Raw genomic sequence first — 21,699 nt, forward strand, 5'->3', positions numbered from 1 at the left:
TCTTTATACACCTTTTCATTCCTCACTGATCCATCAAGCTCACTCTGAATAACACTGTCCGCAATTATAGTAAGGAAAGTGGATAGTTCCTGAGTTGACCAGACCCTGCTGTTATTTGCAGGCATCCTTCTCCTATATCTGGACTGAGCTGCGCTTCCGTTTGACGACAGCAGTGACGTTTTCCTGTCCACCAATCAGTGGAATGTATCGTGTGACACCAGTAGCTCCGCCCTAACCGTACCGTACCATTTCCTATGGCCCTACATCTGAAGGAGGACCACGAATGGTGCGGTTTGGTTCGGTTGTATGGGCCACTTTCATAATGGAAACACCAAAAATAGCGTACCGTACCGAACCGATCCGAACCGTTCCGCTCAGTGGAAACGAGGCATTAGTGTATTGAACTGTATTTTAATTGTACTGTCCCCATTTATATTGTAAAGTGCTGCGCAAACTGTTGGCGCTACATAAATCCTGTATAATAATAATAAACATTTTATGCTTACCTGATCTGTGCAGTGATATTGCACAGATCAGTCCCTTACTTCCTCTTCTGGGGTTCCCCACTGGTGCTTTCCACTCTTGCTCATCTGACTGTTGTTATGGGGGTACTTGTGTGGGCACGCTCCTGGGCCAGGCTGTATGACACACAAAGCATAACTTGGCTCCACCCCTGCTCCCTCCCCACAACATTTGATTGACATTAGCAGGAGCCAATGGCTCCAGCTGCTGCCTCTGTGTCTTATAAGAAGAGGGAGATAAAGCAGCCCTGTTGCAGATAAGCACAGCGCTGGATTGACAGAGGAGGCAGTAAATGTTTAAGGGGGGCTGAAGGGAAGCTAATGTTGGAAGGTTTTCACCTTGCACAGAATGCGTTATATGCGTGACTTGAATCAGTTTAACCCTTTCACTATCAGGCCTTGTGCTCCACTTTTAAACTTAGCTGGCCAGGCCATTTTTGCAATTTTTTCATTGCTTTTTTATTATTTCCCTCCAGCTTTCAGGGTTTGTAAAAGATCCCCCAAACCATATATTTTCTAAAAGCACATGAGCTGTAGAATAAAGATATAGAATACTAGAAGGTGCCACTATTTTTAAGGCCCCAAGATATTTGCGCAAATGTTTATCAAAACAATATTTTTGCTAAAAATACACTAAAATCATTATTAGCAGATAAAAACACAGCAAATTTTACAGAATTCCAGCATAACCTGTATCGAGTTAATAAATAACAAATATTTTTACATTTTCAATTGCATCTTTTTGCGAAATGGTGAAACTCGGCAGCACGCAAAAATATAAATATCCAAATTTCTCTAAAAATCTGAAGGTTTTCATCTTACTTTTACAGCTTTCAGAGTGTGTAAAAAAAACCCCCAGACCATACATTTTCCGAAAGCACATTATTAGTAGAATAAAAAAAAGGTGCTACCGATTTTTAAGACCCCCATGATTTTTGCGCAAATATTTATCAAACCAATATTTTCGCTAAAAATACACTAAAATCATTATTAGCAGATACAAACACAGCAAATGTTACAGAATTCCAACTAAATATAAAAGCTAAACCTGTATTGAGTTAATAAATAACAAATATTTGTAAATTTGAAATTACAGCTTTTTGCAAAATCGTGAAAATCGAACATACGCAAAAATTTCTCTAAAAATCTGGACTTTTTGATGTTTCACTTATAGCTTTCAGAGTTTATAAAAGACCCCCAAACTATACATTTTCTGAAAGCACATGACCAGTAGAATAAAAAGAAGGTTCTACTAACTGTTTAAGGCCACGCAATATTTATGCAAATGTTTATCAAATCGCTATTTTCACAAAAAAAAACACTAAAACCATTATTTGCACACAAACACGGTATAATTTACAAAACTCTTGCTAAATTCCTACTAAAGCCCAATTCACATGGGGGCTGTGTTTACCTGCAGAGGTGTTCTGTGCATCCCTGTGCAGGCAGTCCTATTTGTTTCAGTTTGGATGGAGTGGCTGCAAGGACAGGTCTGAAATCTGTGCATTTGCAAATGCAACCATCCAAACGCAGACAGTGTGAGTTCAGGGACATGCACCCGCATGGATATCAAGTTGGGAACAGTGGCTGTTTCCATGCAGCTGCTGCATCCCAATTGATATGGATGTGACTGCCTGCACAGTAATGCAAGGCAAACCTGCGCATTCCAGTGCAGCTGCTGCACAGAGCTGCTGAACGGAACACCTGTGCATCCCTGTGCAGCTAAACACTGCTTGGCTGTAGCAGGCCCCACATGAATGAGGTTTTAGGCCTTGATTACACTTGCAGTTGGGGGGGGGGGGGAATGTGCAGCTTAAGCTGCAATAGGCAGCGGATGGAGGTGTTTACATGCTGTGGGTGCAATGCTTCGCGTCCGCGGCAAAGTTGACCTGACTTGTAATGATTCCTTCTTCTGGATGCTACACATTCAGGTCAATAGGGAAGAGCTGAAAAGGCCCCACAACTGTGTGCAATGCATGCGGTTGCAGTGCATTTGTCCCCAAAAAGGGAGTTAAAACAGGTGGTGAAGGGGTGCATCACTTTCTCACTGCCTGTCAGTAGCCTTTGGAGTGCGATCCAAACACAGATTGGGCTTCAAAGGCAAGGGAGATTTAGGCGCATGTCTAAATCTACCCTTAGGCCCCTTTCACACGGGCTCCTCCACAGAATGAAATCCGCTTGCTTGACAGGGGATCGCTCCACTGATCCCCGTTGAGCAGGTGGATGACAGGTCCGTCTCAGCTCACTGTGCAGAGAGGAGATGACCCGGTCCCACTCTCCCCCAGTGGCGGCCAGTGTGTTGGGGGCGCAGGGGCGCCGCTCCCCCATCCATGCATTGAGTTCAATGGGGCTTTTTTTTTTTTTTTGCATCACCTGATTAGAGCCAGAGGCTCTAATAGGGCGATGCAAAGGGTGGACCCGGGACACAGAGCAGTGCGCCCCGACTCCACCCATTGTGTGACAATAGCGAATGATAATTCGCTATTGTCACACGGATCCTCCTCCTGGCCAATCAGGGAGCGGGTCTTATACCTGATTCCTGATTGGCTGCAAGGCAAACCCCATGCCACTGGCCGAGGAGGAGGCGGGAGGACTCGCGCCGGGGGACTGAGAAGAAGCCGCCGCAGGGACTGAGAAGAAGCCGCCGCCGGGACTGAGGAGAAGCCGCCGCCGGGACTGAGGAGAAGCCGCCGCCGGGACTGAGGAGAAGCCGCCAGCGCGGCTGCTCCAGGGCTCCAGGTAAGTGCACTGGTCTCGGGGGGCCACACTGCATTGAAGGGGGCATGTACGCTGGTCACTGCATTGAAGGGGGCACGCACGCTGGTCTCTGCATTGAAGGGGGCATGTACGCTGGTCATTGCGTTGAAGGGGGCATGCACGCTGGTCTCCATAGGCGTGCGCACGGGGTGTACCGGGTGTGCCTGGGCACACCCTAATCACCTAGGGCACATTAGCATTATCGCTCTGTTTGCCAGTGAGGAGATGGAAAAGATCTCCCTCTGACCTGCTCTGCTCTATTTCTCTTTGCCAGCAGGGAGAGTAATGTATCGGGGCCATGTACATGTAGGCAAACACATGCATGTGTATTTAAACTTTGGGGTGCACACCCTAATGCAATAGGCTGCGCACACCTATGCTGGTCTCTGCATTGAAGGGGGCATGTACGCTGGTCACTGCATTGAAGGGGGCATGTACGCTGGTCACTGCATTGAAGGGGGCATGTACGCTGGTCACTGCATTGAAGGGGGCATGTACACTGGTCACTGCATTGAAGGGGGCATGTACGCTGGTCTCTGCATTGAAGGGGGCATGTACGCTGGTCACTGCATTGAAGGGGGCACGCACGCTGATCTCTGCATTGAAAGGGGCATGTACGCTGGTCTCTGCATTGAAGGGGGCATGTATGCTGGTCACTGCATTGAAGGGGGCATGTACGCTGGTCACTGCATTGAAGGGGGCATGTACGCTGGTCACTGCATTGAAGGGGGCATGTACACTGGTCACTGGATTGAAATGAGCATGTACGCTGGTCACTGCATTGAAGGGGCACGCACACGGGTCTCTAATATTGAAGGGGAAATGTACGCTGGTCACTTCATTGAAGGGGGCATGTATGCTGGTCACTGCATTGAAGGGGGCACGCACGCTGGTCACTGCATTGAAAGGGGGCACGCTGGTCACTGTGCATTGAAAGGGGGCACGCTGGTCTCTCTGCATTGAAAGGGGGCACGCTGGTCTCTCTGCATTGAAAGGGGGCACACTATACCTTAATTACTGAAGGCCCCTTTCACACTTTTGTGACCTCAAAGTCACTAAATTTTTTACAGCGTTTTTTGCCGCAAAGCAATGGCTATTACATTTTTCTGTTTGCGCCCCCCCCCCCCCAAAAAAAAAATTTTGAGCACCAGCCGCCACTGCTCTCCCCTATGGGGAAATTGGGCGAAAACCTATCCCTTTTCATGAGATCCAATCCGCCAGACGGATGGAAAATAGGACCACCATCCGTCTGTATTTGGCAGACAGAATCGGATCAGATAGTAGCGGATGTCAGCGAACATGTCACCGCTGATATCCGCCACTTCATAGGGGAGACTGGAGATTTTTATTCTTTTTTACAAGTTTATAGATTTATTTTTTTTAACAGGTACAATTTTTAAAAGAATTATTGGAGATGGAGAGACATCAGGGGTCTAAACAGACCCTAGAGCTAGAGGAAAGGGACTGAAGACAGTCCCTTTCTCTGCATTTCCCTTTCTCTGCATTCTGAACTACATTGTAGTGAGTTTCATGAGAGTCTGTATAGAGAATCCCATTTATTCAGTGCCGGTTCACACTATAACGTGTGCGGCGATCGCATGTAATATCGGAGCGCACTGCTCCTTCATTACATGCGATCGGATGTGCAGTGCGAATTCAGCCATACACTTTGTATGGCTAAATTCGCACTGCACCCGCACAAAAGTCGCACATGACCCTTTCTTTCAGCCGCATCAGGATCGGATTGCACAGTGGTTCACACTTGTGCGATCCGATCCTGTGCGAACTGTCATATCGCACTGCGATATGCGATCAAACTGGGGGTGTCATTAACATTTCATTGACACCCCCTGCGTATCGCATATGGCAGAGCCGCCTGAGATGAGTGAGGTTGTGGGGGACACTGAAGGGGGAGGCATTTATTTTTTTGTGCCATTGCCAGTGGGAGTGGCTGCAGAGGGATATCAGCAATTGTTTCGGATCCACAGGGATTCGTGCTTGCGAGGTGGGTTGTAACTTGTGCTGGTGGTGGGAATCAGGAATGGGGGGATCAGTGGTGGAGAAAGGGGACAGTTAGGAAGGGTAGATGAGACATTATAGTGTAGTGCAGCAGAAGAAGTGGAGGGGAGGGAATTATAGGAGAGAGGCGAGAAAGCGGCGGGGGGAGGGGGGCTGTATTTTTAGGTGATAAGCTCTGATCAACAGCTTGGTAGCCGCTAATCAGAGCTAAAGTTTTGTTCAGCAGAGTTTGCTGAACAGTTTGGCCATAAGCTCATGTTCACTGAAGTGTTCAAGGAGGAATGAGGTTTGTACAGCGTACGAATCTAGCCAGCTGCAAGCAGTGCTGTAGGACCGTACGCCCTACAGGCCTGGCAGTGAATGGGTTAAAGTAGATCTTCACTGCATCTGAGCAGCACAAACCAAAAACACTATTTAATTCATTTTTTATATTCAAAGCAAACTGTCCCATCCATCGGTGTCTCCTAACTTTATTTTGTTGGGAAATCACTTTGAAAAACACCACCTAGCATTTCTGGCTGTGGCCATCTTGAGTAAGGGCAAATGATTCATGTAGCATTCACTTCCTGGAATCCAAATAGCAATACTAGTAACACGTGTGGTGTTAATAATTGAAGTGGATAACATATGAATAAAACATGATCAATACATGAAAATGTGTGCCCTAAGTGAAAAAAAAACATGACATAATAAAAAATGTGCAAAAAAAGTCCATACAAAAGTCCATAAATGATTGTGGTGAGATAAACACTTGTGTTGAGAAAGAACCACAATTCCCAGCATGTGGATAAGGGCTACAATCTTCTTACAGCAAAACAGGGAAAGGTCACCAGTGAAGATAGACAAACGATTGGCCGCTTACCAAAAAATGATGGCCTCCAAACTAATGGAAAAGCCAGTAACACTTGAGGTGGGTTAATCCATCATCATAAGCATCTGTTCAGGTAAACTTCCAGGTAGGCACGTAAAAACCGAATGTGCGAAGGAACACAAGGGTACATAGCATAATACCGTCTAAAGCAAATTCCATTTATTTAAAAATAGTGCACTCACATGATACAGTTAAAATCAGGCATGACGAAAAATCCAAAGAGAGAGACGAGAGAAAAAAACTGCAACGTTCACTTGTAAAGCCAGCCAGGGGGGGCATGGTGACGTCACGCCTGGTCCCACCCAACGCTTTTCGTCATACGTTTGACGTCGTCAGGGGCGCCCCAACTCATTATTAAACCGTAAGGACTAATGGTGCCCATACACTAGACAAAAAATTGTTTGAAAATCTGTCATTTGGACAGTTCGTTAATTTTTTGCCCAATTAATGGGCACAAATTGGTAATTGGTTGTGACATTTTGAGTACAAAAAAAAAAAAAAGGACAAGTTTGGAAAATTTGTGCTGAACAAACGATAAAGTGAAAGGCTAATGTTTCTCTCATCTGAACTACTTGCACTAGGCAGATGTGACAAGACGAACAAAAAACAGATCCATTTATGTCCTTTGAACGATTTATAGATCAATATTTGGTCGTTACATGATGGCAAAATCGTTTGCTCTCACGACTGATTGTTCGTTATTCGAAAATGAGTTTGAATGATTTTTCATATAGTGTATGGCCAGCATAATACTGGGGTGCCATTAACCACTTTACCACCGGAGGATTTTCCTGCTAAAAGACCAGGGGTTATTTTGCGATTTTTTACTGCGTGACTTTAACGGACAATCGCGCGGTCGTGCGACGCTGTACCTAAACGAATTTCACGTCCTTTTTTTCCCACAAACAGAGCTTTCTTTTGGTGGTATTTGATCACCTGTGCGATTTTTTGATCACGCGCTATAAACAAAAAAAGAGCGTAATTTTTGCAAAAACAACAATATTTTTCACTTTTTTTTATATGAAATTCCCCCAAAAAAAAATGTAAAAATCAAAATTTTTTAAAATTTTCGGCCAATTTGTTTTACGCTACCTATGTTTGGTAAAAAAAATCGCAAAAAGCGTATTTTGATTGGTTTGCACAAAAGTTATCGCGTTTACTAACAAAGGGAAAGATTTTTGTCATTTTTGGTGTTTTTTTTTTTAACGAGTAATGGCGGCGATCTGCGATTTTTTTTGCGGTACTGCGACATTGCGGCGGACAGATCGGACCCTTGACTGACATTTTTGACACTTTTGGGGGTACCAGTGACATTACTGCAGTAATCAGTGCTATATATATGCACTGTTACTGCAAAAATGACACTGGCAGGGAAGGGGTTAACAGTATTGGACAGGGAGGGGTTAAGTGTGTCCTAGGGGCGTGATTCTAACTGTGCAGGGACAGGTCTACTAGTGTAAAAACAAAGATCAACAGTTCTACATAGTAGAACTGTTTGATCTTCACTTTTACACAGGGAGAACTGACAGGTGGCTTGTTTACACAAGCCGCTCTGTCTTTCTCCCGCTGTACCGGCGATCGTAGTGTGACCGGCGGACATCGGGTCCGCCAGTCACACTCCCGCACTCCTCCGTGAACGAGCCGAGGCGGGCGCGCGCCTCAGCGGGCGCGCGCCCGCCCGCTATTGGCTCTGGAAGGAGTGACAGGCGAGCGACGTAGACCTACGTCACTCTGCCTGGCCGGGGCCGACTGCCGCAGTAAATATACTGTGCGCAGTCGGCAAGCGGTTAAAGTTCATGTGCATGTAAAGGCAGGTGTCCCAATACTTTTGGTAATATAGTGTATATTCATAATTCTGTACAGGAGGGCCCCCTGTTGCAGTAAATCTGCTATAGGGCGATCTTTAACTGGTTGAAGTGTGTGTATAGCCAAAACATTTTTTATCTGTTTTTTAACACAATAGGGAAGGATTAGAATCTTTGTCAAGTTTATATTGCAGTCTATGTCCAGGGCTGCTGTTAGAAGTCACGGGGGCCCATACAACCTACCTGACAGGGCCCCCCTCCTGGCTGAAAGTGACTGAGGACATAGATTTATCAGTCCCTTTCTTTGCAGCCTCAGCAGCACAGATTAACGAATAGAAAGCACTCTGGGGCATCATGCTCATTCACAAACTGAAGCATAGTAAACACAGTTTACTATATTTCAGTTATGAATGGACACTGGAGTGATTGTTACCAATCGCTCGCTGTGTTCATTCAGGAAAGGAAGCAGCCAGTAAATGACATATTTACCTGCCCCTTCCCCCACTTTCTATCCTGAAGTATCTCCCTTTATGCCCCCAGTAGCTGACAGCAGGAGAGGGGAGGAGGGAATCTGGAGGTACTGTGGGGGAAAATGGCAAACGGGGGGGGGGGGGCAGAAAACAGGGGCGCATGTCCTAGGACTAATCCCCCTGCAGTGCAGCTGGAGGGAGAAAGAGGAAGAGAAGCTGGTAGCACTGCAGGGGAAGGCAGAAGAGGAAAGTGGCTGCAATAAGACAGTCGGTCCTCCTGCTCAGCAGGTACCTGGCCCCCCCTTTTGAACCGATGGTGCCCGGGCCCAGTACAGGAGGGCTGGCTCTACTGCCTTATCAGCGGCCCTGTCTATGTCCCATGCTGTGAAGAATTGCCCTTGCATGCCCTGGTGAGCATAATCACTGTGACAAAAAGGGATGGGAAATCCAAAATATAAGCTTATAGTAATAAAAATCATAATTCTTCAAAAAATAATTATGCTGTGAAAAACATAATGGGAATAAATTGGTGAGCCTCAATCAGAAATCTAGTTAGTATATGGTTAGGAGGAGAAAATGTAAAGCCCTTCAGAGAAGGCTGACACGCTGCAGACATATCCGATTAGCAGGTAATCAACTAACTAATTGAGCATTACATATGTGTATGCCTGCTCTCAGCCCAGCCTGTCATCCGACCTGTAATAAGAAGCACTGCTTAACAAGCTGTCAGATTGTATCTGCATCTCTCTCCTCTGACCAGTAGAGGTCGCATGTTGGCAACAATCTGTTGTGTGACAACTCAAAAGTGAGTCCATTGGTGGCTGCTGCAATTCTCATCTCTCAGCAGTCTAATAATGACAGGAGAAAATCATCTGATGATAGAGTCTGCAGAACACTGCATGTAAATAGCAACAGCTTTGTGACTCAGTTGTCACCTAAACGCAATGTTTCTCAAACTTTTTTCCAAGCCAATTCTGACACTTCTCTCCTACATGTAAAAATCATCATTATTTTTGCTAGAAAATTACTCAGGACCCCCAAACATTTTTTTTGTAGCAGAATAAAATGGCAGCTGTTGCAACTTTTTATGTCACACAGTGTTTGCGCAGCAATTTTTGTAAACGCAATTTTTTGGGAAAAATAAAACACTTTTGTAAATAAAAAAACAAAACAAAACACTAAAGTTAGCCTGATTTTTTTGTATAATGTAAAAGATGAAGCTATGGCAGGTAAATAGATTGCTAACATGTGACGCTTTTAAATTGCGTGCACTTGTAGAAAGAAGCCAAACATCGGTACTTAAAAATCTCCGTAGGCTACGCTTTAACATTTTTTTTTTACAGATCACCAGTTTAGAGTTACAGAGGAGGTCTAGTGCTAGAAATATTGCTCTCACTCTAACGTTCATTGTGATACCTCATATGTGTGGTTTGAATGTCGTTTACATGTGCGGGCGTGACCTATGCATGCGTTCGCTTCAGTGTAGTAGGCAGGAATGGTGGGCTTTAATTTTTTTTTTTATTGTTTATTTTATTTTTTGACACTTTCCCTTTCATTTTTTACCTTTTGATCACTTTTATTCCGATTACTAGGAATGTACGTCCCTTGTAATAGGAACAGGACATGACAGGTCCTCTTTGTGGAGCAATCTGGGATCTATAAGACCCCAGATCTCTCCTCTAGGCTGAAAAGCCTGAGTTAAAAAAAAAATAAAATAAATCGATCCCAGGCTTTCTAACAAAAAAAAAGTCAGTGTTTACATCTGCAGGCCCAGAAATGATGTCATGATGCCGCTTCCGGCACCTGAGAGTCATAGAGATGACCAGGGACCATCTGGTCCTTGGTCAGCTCTTTGGCAAACTTCCTCCGGTGGCGGGTTCATTCTCTGGCTTGGCGATCCCACAGGCGAGACTGGAGATACACCATACGCCAGTTCACACCACATGCAGTCCGTTCTTTTTCTGTATAGTCTCACCCTACTGTAGATAAATTGTAGATAAATGCCTAAAATAGTGTCATCCTACTGTAGATACACCTCTAAATAGGTGTCATCCTACTGTACACCTCTAAATTAGTGTAATTCTCCTGTAGACAAAAAGCTTAGAATAGTGTCATCCTACTGTAGATACATGTCTAGAACAGTGCCATCCTACTGTAGATACATGTCTAGAACAGTGCCATCCTACTGTAGATACATGTCTAGAACAGTGCCACCCTACTGTACAAAATACCTAGAATATTGTCTCCCTGCTGTAGATAAATACCTAGAATAGTGTCCTCCTACTGTAGATAAATACCTAGAACAGTGCCACCCTACTGTAGAAAATACCTAGAATAGCGTCGCCCTACAGTAGATAAATGTCTAGAATAGTGTGACCCTACTGTTGATAAATGCCTAGAACAGTGTCACCCTACTGTAGAAAATGCCTAGAATAGTGTCCCCCTGCTGTAGGTAAATGCCTAGAATAGTGTCACCCTACTGTAGATAAATGTCTAGAATAGTGTCACCCTACTGTAGATAAATGTCTAGAACAGTGTCACCCTACTGTAGAAAATGCCTAAAATATTGTCACCCTGCTGTAGATAAATGCCTAGAATAGTGTCTTCCTACTCTAGATAAATACCTAGAATAGTGTCACCCTTCTGTAGATAAATGTCTAGAATAGTGTCCTCCTATTGTAGATAAATACCTAGAACAGTGCCATCCTACTGTAGAAAATACCTAGAATAGTGTCGCCCTACAGTAGATAAATGTCTAGAATAGTGTCCTCCTACTGTAGATAAATACCTAGAACAGTGTCACCCTACTGTAGAAAATACCTAGAATAGTGTCGCCCTACTGTAGATAAATGTCTAGAATAGTGTCACCCTACGGTGGATAAATGCCTAGAATACTGTCACTCTACTGTAGATACATGCATAGAACAGTGTCACCCTACTGTAGAAAATACCTAGAATAGTGTCACCCTACTGTAGGTAAAAGCCTAGAATAGTGTCACCCTACTGTAGGTAAAAGCCTAGAATAGTGTCACCCTACTGTAGATAAATGCCTAGAGTAGTGTCACTCTACTGTAGATACATGCATAGAACAGTGTCACCCTACTGTAGAAAATACCTAGAATAGTGTCACCCTACTGTAGGTAAAAGCCTAGAATAGTGTCACCCTACTGTAGGTAAAAGCCTAGAATAGTGTCACCCTACTGTAGGTAAAAGCCTAGAATAGTGTCACCCTACTGTAGGTAAAAGCCTAGAATAGTGTCACCCTACTGTAGATAAATGCCTAGAATAATGTCACCCTACTGTAGATAAATGCCTAGAGTAGTGTCACCCTACTGTAGATAAATGCCTAGAATAGCCTTACCCTATTGTAGATAAATGTCTAGAATAGTGTCACCCTACTGAAGATACATGCCTAGAACAGTGTCACCCTATTGTAGACAAATGCCTAGAATAGTCTTACCCTACTGTTGATAAATGTCTAGAATAATGTCACTGTACTGTAGACAAATGCCTATAATAGTGGGTCCCTACTTTAGACAAGTTCCTAGAAAAGTGTCCATTACTGGTAGACAAATGCTTACCCTACTGTAGACAAATGCTTACCAACCTACTGTAGATCATTGCCTAGAATAGTCTCAACCTATGTACAACGTGTAGACAAATGCCTAGAAAAGTGTTGCCTAGAATAATGTCTGTAGACAAAATCTTACGATAGTGTTACACACCTGTAGTCAAATTGCTAGAATAGTGTCAATTATTAGTAGTATCAGCTGGGAAAAAAAAATTCCCAGCTGATACTACTGTACCAAATCTATCATATAGTGTCATCCTACTGTAGACAACATCCTTAAAGAGGTTGTAAACCCACTTTGTTTACATTTACCTATAGGTAAGCCTACATTAAGTCATCGGCGCATGCGCCCTGAAGGAACGGCCACCCGTGCCGTTCTTTCAGATCCCAGTGCCGTGAACGGCGGCTCCCGCGCGGGAGTGATGTAATCGCGCCCCCGGCCAATCAGATGGCCGGAGGACGAGATCCAGGAAGCAGGATGGCCTAACATGTCGGCCATCCTGTTGGCACTAAGGGGGCTTCGTTTTTAGGTAAGTACTTCATAATGAGCTAGTATGCGATGCATACTAGCTCATTATGCCTTTGTCTTTACAGGTTTTTTTTTTTCACATTTTTTTTAAGCGGGTTTACTTCCTCTTTAACCACTTGCTTACTGGGAACATATACCCCTTTCCTGCCCAGTCCAATTTTCAGCTTTCAGCGCTGTCACTATTTGAATGACAATTGTGCGGTCATACTACACTGTACCCATATGAAATGTTTTCATTTTTTTTTCATACAAATAGAGCTTTCTTTTGGTGGTATTTAATCACCAGTGGGTTTTTAGTTTTTGCTAAACAAACAAAAAAGACTGAAAAAAAAAAGCAGTTTTCATAGTTTGTTATAAGATTTTGAAAACAGGTAATTTTCTCCTTCATTGATGTGCGCTGATGGGTACCCATAGGCACTGATGGGCACCAATAGATGGCACTGATGGACACTGAGGAGGCGGCACTGGTGGGCACTGATGAGGCTCCACTGATAGGTGGCACTGATGGACACTGATAGGCGACACTGAATGGCACTATGAGGTGGCACTGATAGGCGGCACTGATAGGTGATACTTATCAGCACTGATAGGCACTAGAAGTGGCACTGATAGGTGGCATTGATGTGTACTGATAGGTGGCACTGATGGGCACTGGTAGGTGGCACTGATGGACATTGATGGGTGGCACTGATGGGCACTGGTAGGTGGCACTGGTGGGCACTGGTTAGCAGTACTGATGGGCACTGGTGGGCACTGATTAGAAGCACTGGTGGGTACTGGTTAGCAGCATTGGTGGTCACTGTGTGGGACCGATGTCTCTTTTACAGAAGCGGGTAATTGGCCTATTTTTTTTCTCCTTACACTGGATGCGTGAGGAAATTTTAAAAAAGGGCAATTACCGGCTTCTGTTTACATCATGTGATCAGCTGTCATTGGCTGACAGCTAATGATGTGGTATAGGGCCAGGATTGGCCCTTTTCTCCAATCTGTGATCAGCTGAGTCCCAAGGACTCGATGATCACAGAGTGTTCCGCCCGCGTGCCGCAGAGGGGGGCGCTCAGGCAGAGAAAGAATGGGGGGATGTTCATGTACGCCCTACTGACAATTTAAGCCCATGGTTAAAATAGTGTCCCCCTAATGTAGTCAAATGCCTAGGATAGTGTCACCCTACTATAGACCAGATCCTTGCAACAGTGTCACCACTGTAGACAGTCCAAAGAATAGTGTAACTCTACTGTATACAGAATCATAGAATAGTGTCACCCTGCTGTATACAAAATTCATAGGATAGTGTCACCCTACTGTATGCAAATTACATAGAATTGTGCCACCCTACTGTAGCTAAATGCTTAGAGTAGTGTTACTCTCCAGTAGACATATGCCTAGAATAGTGTCACCCTGCTGTAGATACATGCCTAGAATAGTCTCACCCTACTGTAGACAAAAGCCTAGGATAGTGTCATCCATAAACGTGGGAAGGGGGGGGGGGTTTTCCGGGTGTGCCTGGTGTGCCTGGACACGCCCTAATCACCCTGGTCACTAGAGCCATCCAGTGTATCATTTAGTGTATAGAAGTGTGTGGGGCATACAGGCACGAGAGAAGGGGGACCCACTGGGCCCTGTAAAGCACTACACACCCCCAGTAATTCCTTATTTATCTGCAGCATGTATGGATTTGCTGCATTATCTCCCTTGCTGGCTGGGAGGGTGCACTTTGCAGTGCCGATCCAATCAGCAGTGCCCAGTACAGTGTGCACAAACAAGACGGAGGAGGCTAAATCTGCTCCGCCTTCTATCCTGTCCTGCTGAGTCTGCTCCACACTCCACCCAATGTTTTTATAAATTTTAAAATGTTTCTTAACATTTATTTTAAAGAATGTGTGTCTGTGTATATACAGCGCTTTGAAAAAGTATTCATACCCCTTGACATTTTCCACATTTTGTCATGTTACAACCACAAAAATAAATATATTTTAATGGGATTTTATGTGATAGACCAACACAAAGTGGCACATAATTGTAAAGTGGAAGAAAAATGATAAATGGTTTTCCATTTCTTTTACAAATAAACATCTGAAAAGTGTGACGTGCATTTGTATTCAGCCCCCCTTTACTCTGATACCCCTAACTAAAATCGAATGGAACCAATTGCCTTCAGAAGTCACCTGATTAGTAAATAGAGTCCACCTGTGTGTAATTTAATCTCAGTATAAATACAGCTGTTCTGTGAAGCCCTCAGAGGTTTGTTAGAGAGCCTTAGTGAACAAACAGCATCATGAAGGCCAAGGAACACACCAGACTGGTCAGGGATAAAGTTGTGGAGAAGTTTAAAGCAACGTTAGGATATAAAAAAATGTCCCAAGCTTTGAACATCTCATGTAGCATTGTTCAATCCTTCATCCGAAAATGAAAAGAGTATGGCACAACTGCAAACCTACCAAGACATGGCCGTCCACCTAAACTGACAGACCCGGAAAGGAGAGCAGTAAACAGAGAAGCAGCCAAGAGGCCTATGGTAACTCTGGAGGAGCTGCAGAGATCCAGAGCTCAGGTGGGAGAATCTGTCCACAGATTCAGGGCCATATTTGGGGAGTCATGCACTCCTCAAATATGGCCTTTATGGAAAAGTGGCAAGAAGAAAGCCATTGTTGAAAGTAAGCTATAAAAAGTCACATTTCCAGTTTGCGAGAAGCCATGTGGGGGACACAGCAAACATGTGGAAGAAGGTGCTCTGGTCAGAGGAGACCAAAATTTAACTTTTTGGCCTAAAAGCAAAATGCTATGTGTGGAAGAAAACTAACACTGCACATCACCCTGAATACACCATCCCCACCGTGAAACATGGTGTACAGCTTGTATAACAGTGTAAATTTGATGTCCCCTGAAAATAACTCAACACACAGCCATTACTGTCTAAACCGCTGGCAACAAAAGTGAGTACACCCCTAAGTGAAAATGTCCAAATAGGGCCTAATTAGCCCTTTTCCCTCTCCAGTGTTATGTGACTCATTAGTGTTACAAGGTCTCAGGTGTGAATGGGGAGCAGGTGTGTTATATTTAGTGTTATCGCACTCACTCTCTCATACTGGTCACTGGAAGTTCAACATGGCACCTCATGGCAAATAACTCTCTGAGGATCTGAAAAAAAAGAATTGTTGCTCTACATAAAGATGGCCTATATGTCTATTTCCCAAAGGCAACCTCTGGTGACGAATAGGCCCTATGCTATAAGAAGATTGCCAAGACCCTGAAACTAAGTTGCAGCATGGTGACCAAGACCATACAGCCGTTAAACAGGACAGGTTCCACTCAGAACAGGCCTTGCCATGGTTCGACCAAAGAAGTTGAGTGCACGTGCTCAGCCTCATATCAGAGGTTGTCTTTGGGAAATAGACGTATGAGTGCTGCCAGCATTGCTGCAGTGATTGAAGGGTTGGGGGGTCAGCCTGTCAATCAGTGGCGGCTGGTGAAGTTTTAAGATGGGGGGGCGCAAGACCCCGCCCTTCTATTTTGGCCCCTCCCATTTCTCAGAAGCCACACCCCTTATAGACCCCACCCATTTTGTCCCCTGTATTTTGCTTGCGTGAACCAATTCTCCCAATATATCACATATTAAGGGCTCCATCAGTACTAGTATATCCCATAATAGGGAGCAGGGGCCCTATTATGGGATACACTGACAGAGTGGCACAAACCCCACAGTACAGGCCCCTTGTACAAACCACACAGTACATGCCCCCTTTCAATGCAGTGACCAGCGTACATGCCCCCTTTCAATGTAGTGACCAGCGTACATGCCCCCTTTCAATGCAGTGACCAGCGTACATGCCCCCTTTCAATGCAGTGACCAGCGTACATGCCCCCTTTCAATGCAGTGACCAGCGTACATGCCCCCTTTCAATGCAGTGACCAGCGTACATGCCCCCTTTCAATGCAGTGACCAGCGTACATGCCCCCTTTCAATGCAGTGACCAGCGTACATGCCCCCTTTCAATGCAGTGACCAGCGTACATGCCCCCTTTCAATGCAGTGACCAGCGTACATGCCCCCTTTCAATGCAGTGACCAGCGTACATGCCCCCTTTCAATGCAGTGACCAGCGTACATGCCCCCTTTCAATGTAGTGACCAGCGTACATGCCCCCTTTCAATGCAGTGACCAGCGTACAGGCCCCCTTTCAATGCAGTGACCAGCGTACATGCCCCCTTTCAATGCAGTGACCAGCGTACATGCCCCCTTTCAATGCAGTGACCAGCGTACATGCCCCCTTTCAATGTAGTGACCAGCGTACATGCCCCCTTTCAATGCAGTGACCAGCGTACAGGCCCCCTTTCAATGCAGTGACCAGCGTACATGCCCCCTTTCAATGTAGTGACCAGCGTACATGCCCCCTTTCAATGCAGTGACCAGCGTACATGCCCCCTTTCAATGCAGTGACCAGCGTACAGGCCCCCTTTCAATGCAGTGACCAGCGTACATGCCCCCTTTCAATGCAGTGACCAGCGTACATGCCCCCTTTCAATGCAGTGACCAGCGTACATGCCCCCTTTCAATGCAGTGACCAGCGTACATGCCCCCTTTCAATGTAGTGACCAGCGTACATGCCCCCTTTCAATGCAGTGACCAGCGTACAGGCCCCCTTTCAATGCAGTGACCAGCGTACATGCCCCCTTTCAATGCAGTGACCAGCGTACATGCCCCCTTTCAATGCAGTGACCAGCGTACATGCCCCCTTTCAATGTAGTGACCAGCGTACATGCCCCCTTTCAATGCAGTGACCAGCGTACAGGCCCCCTTTCAATGCAGTGACCAGCGTACATGCCCCCTTTCAATGTAGTGACCAGCGTACATGCCCCCTTTCAATGCAGTGACCAGCGTACATGCCCCCTTTCAATGCAGTGACCAGCGTACATGCCCCCTTTCAATGCAGTGACCAGCGTACATGCCCCCTTTCAATGTAGTGACCAGCGTACATGCCCCCTTTCAATGCAGTGACCAGCGTACAGGCCCCCTTTCAATGCAGTGACCAGCGTACATGCCCCCTTTCAATGCAGTGACCAGCGTGCATGCCCCCTTTCAATGTAGTGACCAGTATACAGGCCCCCTGCAGAGGTATGGCAGTGGGAGAGATGGGATCAGGCAGAGGGATGGTGGTGGGAGAGATGGGATCAGGCAAAGGGATGGCGGTGGGAGGGATGGTCATGGGATGAGGCAGAGCAGAGGGGGATGGCGGTGGAAAGGCTGGATGGATGGTCATGGGATGAGGCAGAGCAGAGGGGGATGGCGGTGGAAAGGCTGGATGGATGGATGGATGGATGGTCATGGCCCATGATGACCATCCATCCAGCCTTTCCACCGCCATCCCCCTCTGCTCTGCCTCATCCCATGACCATCCATCCATCCAGCCTTTCCACCGCCATCCCCCTCTGCTCTGCCTCATCCCATGACTCATGGGATGAGGCAGAGCATAGGGGGATGGCGGTGGAAAAGCTGGATGGATGGTCATGGAGGACTGACAGGACAGGAGGACCACGAGGACTCACCGGTGGTGATGTCTTCTTCCAGCAGATGACCTCCGGTGGTCTGGTCTCCTCTCCGGTGCCGCCGTCACTCCCGTCCGGTGTCCACCCGACTCCATCGCCCGCGGTCCGGTCCACTGCTGCGAGTGACGTCAGCGGGGTCAGCGTTGGATGTCCTGGATGCTGTGATTGGTCCAGGCTGGAGGCTGGACCAATCACAGCCAGGAATCCACGAAGTGGGGGTTTCCAAGGAATCTGCCTTGCGCCCAGGTTACGCCCCCCACGCCCCCCAGAAGGCAGCCAATCGGCGCCTCTTCTGGGTGGTAACCCCACCCCCCCATCCCCTCCACATCGGCTGGCGGCGGCGGCGAACGCAATTTTTTTTTTTTTTCAAACTTTATTGCTCGTTTTGCAATCTTTTTTTTTTTTTTTTATCTTTTTTTTTTTTCTTCCTTTTTTCAGGGGGGGCGGCGCCCTGGCGCCCCCTATGCACCGGCCGCCACTGCTGTCAATGCTCAGACCATACGCTGCACACTGTATCAAATTGGTCTACATGGCTGTCATCCCAGAAGGAAGCCTCTTCTAAAGATGATGCATAAGAAAGCCCGCAAACAGTTTGCTGAAGACAAGCAGACCAAGGACATGGATTACTGGAGCCATGTCCTGTGGTCTGATGAGACCAAGATAAACTAATTTGATTCAGATGGTGTCAAGTGTATGTGGCAGCAACCAGGTGAGGAATACAAAGACAAGTGTGTCTTGCCTACAGTCAAGCATGGTGGTGGAAGTGTCATGCTCTGGGGCTGCATGAGTGCTGCCCCCACTGGGGAGCTACAGTTCATTGAGGGAACCATGAATGCCAACATGTACTGTGACATACTGAAGCAGAGCATGATCCCCTCTCTTCGGAGACTGGGCTGCAGGGCAGTATTCCAACATGATAATGACCCCAAACACACCTCCAGGATGACCACTGCCTTGCTAAAGAAGCTGAGGGTAAAGGTGATGGATTGGCCAAGCATGTCTCCAGACCTAAACCCTATTGAGTATCTGTGGGGCATCCCCAAACAGAAGGTGGAAGAGCGCAAGGTCTCTAACATTCACCAGCTCTGTGATGTCATCACGGAGGAGTGGAATTGGACTCCAGTGGCAACCTGTGAAGCTCTGGTGAACTCCATGCCTAAGAGGGTTAAGGCAGTGCTGGAAAATAATGGTGGTCACACAAAATATTGACACTTCGGGCCCAATTTGTATATTGTCACTTAGGGGTGTACTCACTTTTGTTGCCAGCAGTTTAGACATTAATGGCTGCGCTGTGTGTTAAGTTATTTTGAGGAGACAGAAAATGTACACTGTTATACAAGCTGCACACTCACTATTATACATTGTAGCAAAATGTAATTTCTTCAGTGTTGTCACATGAAAAGATATAATAAAGTATTTACAAAAACGTGAGGGGTGTACTCACTTTTGTGAGATACTGTATAAGGCAGAAAGGAAGAAATCTAGTGCTCTCTGTCATTTAGGAATCGCCATGCGGTTTATTAAAAGCAATGTACAGTGGGGATCGAAAGTTTGGGCACCCCAGGTAAAAATTTGTATTAATGTGCATAAAGAAGCCAAGGAAAGATGGAAAAATCTCCAAAAGGCATCAAATTACAGATTAGACATTCTTATAATATGTCAACAAAAGTTAGATTTTGTTTCCATCATTTACACTTTCAAAATAACAGAAAACAAAAAAATGTTGGGCACCCTGCAGAGTAAATATCTTGTACTGCCCCCTTTGGCAAGTATCACAGCTTGTAAATGCTTTTTGTAGCCAGCCAAGAGTCTTTCAATTCTTTTTTGAGGTATCTTTGCCCATTCTTCCTTACAAAAGTCTTCCAGTTCTTTGAGATTTATGGGCTGTCTGTCACGCACTGCTCTTTTAAGGTCTATCCATATATTTTCAATAATGTTCGGGTCAGGAGATTGTGAAGGCCATGGCAAAACCTTCAGTTTACGCCTCTTGATGTAATCCCCCGTGGATTTCGAGGTGTGTTTAGGATCATTATCCATTTGTAGAAGCCATCCTCTCTTTAACTTCAGCTTTTTCACAGATGGCATCAAGTTACCATCCAAAATTTGCTGAAATTTTATTGAATCCATTTTTCCTTCTACTCGTGAGATGTTCCCTGTGCCACTGGCTGCAATACAACCCCAAAGCATGATTGATCCAACCCCATGCTTAACAGTTGGACAGAGTTTCTTTTCATTAAATTCTGTGTCCCTTCTTCTCCAAACGTACCTTTGCTCATTCCGGCCAAAAAGTTCAATTTTAACCTCATCGGTCCACAGAACTTGTTTCCAAAATGCATCAGGCTTGTCTATATGTTCATTTGCAAAGTTTTTGTGGTGAGGAAGTAGAAGAGGTTTTCTTCTGATGACTCTTCCATGAAGATCATATTTGTACAAGTATCTCTTTATAGTGGAATAGTGTACCACAACTCCAGTGTCTGCCAGATCTTTCTGGAGGGATCGTGCAGTCAAACGTGGGTTTTGAATTGTTTTTCTCACAATCCTGCGAGCTGTTCTGTCTGATATTTTTCTTGGTCTTCCAGATCTTGCTTTAACTTTCACTGTTCCTGATGACTGCCATTTCTTAATTACATTCCGAACAGAGGATATTGACATCTGAAAACGCTTTGCTATCTTCTTATAAACTTCTCCAGCTTTGTGAGCATCAACTATTTTCAGTTTCAGTTTTCTAGATAACTGCTTAGAAGATCCCATGGTGCTGATTGTTGGGGCAAGGTCAGATGAGTCTGGGCATTTAAAGCCTTTGAGATTGACATCACCTGGTCTTCCCAAACGATGATTGAGAAGAATCCATGACACTGGCAGGTTTCAGCCTTGCAAAGGGGGCAGTGCATGCTATAAATTCTGCAGGGTACCCAAACTTTTGCAGATACCATTTTTTTGTTTTATGTAATTTTGAAAGTGTCAATGATGGAAATCAAATCTAACTTTTGTTGACATATTATAAGAATGTCTAATCTGTAATTTGATGCCTTTTGGAAGATTTTTCCATCTTTCCTTGGCTTTTTTATGCACATTAATACATATTTTTACCTGGGTGCCCAAACTTTCGATCCCCACTGTATACTCACAAAATAGGCACAACCATGGCCACATTTTGAAATAGACAAACAAGCTTGGCCTGACAGGGAAGTGACTGTGCTTGACTTTTGCCGACCAGAGGAAGGAGCGGACACAGCATACTCACACTGCTTCGCTGCAGCTCTGCAAGTATAACACAGTGTAGAGGCGGCCTGTCTGCAGTGGTGGAAGCGGTGCGGAGCAAGCAGCCTTTTTACGACGCATCAGAGTGTCCTGGAGGGCCATTGCCTCCCTGCCCCCCGGCCCAGTCTGCCCTTGTTCTCTGGACTCTCTCCAGTTCCAGCACTTTCTTCCTGAGGACCGGTGCCCAGAACTGGACGGTATACTCGAGATGTGGCCGGACCAGAGTCTTGTAGAGTGGGAGAATAATCGTTTTATCTCTGGAGTGAATCCCCTTTTTTTATACATGCCAGTATTCTGTTGGCTTTGCTTGTAGCAGCATGGCATTGCATGCCATTGCTGAGCTTGTTATCTAC

The sequence above is a fragment of the Pelophylax lessonae genome, assembly GCF_965119305.1.
Source record: "Pelophylax lessonae genome assembly, chromosome: 12".
Taxonomy (NCBI): Eukaryota; Metazoa; Chordata; class Amphibia; order Anura; family Ranidae; genus Pelophylax; species Pelophylax lessonae.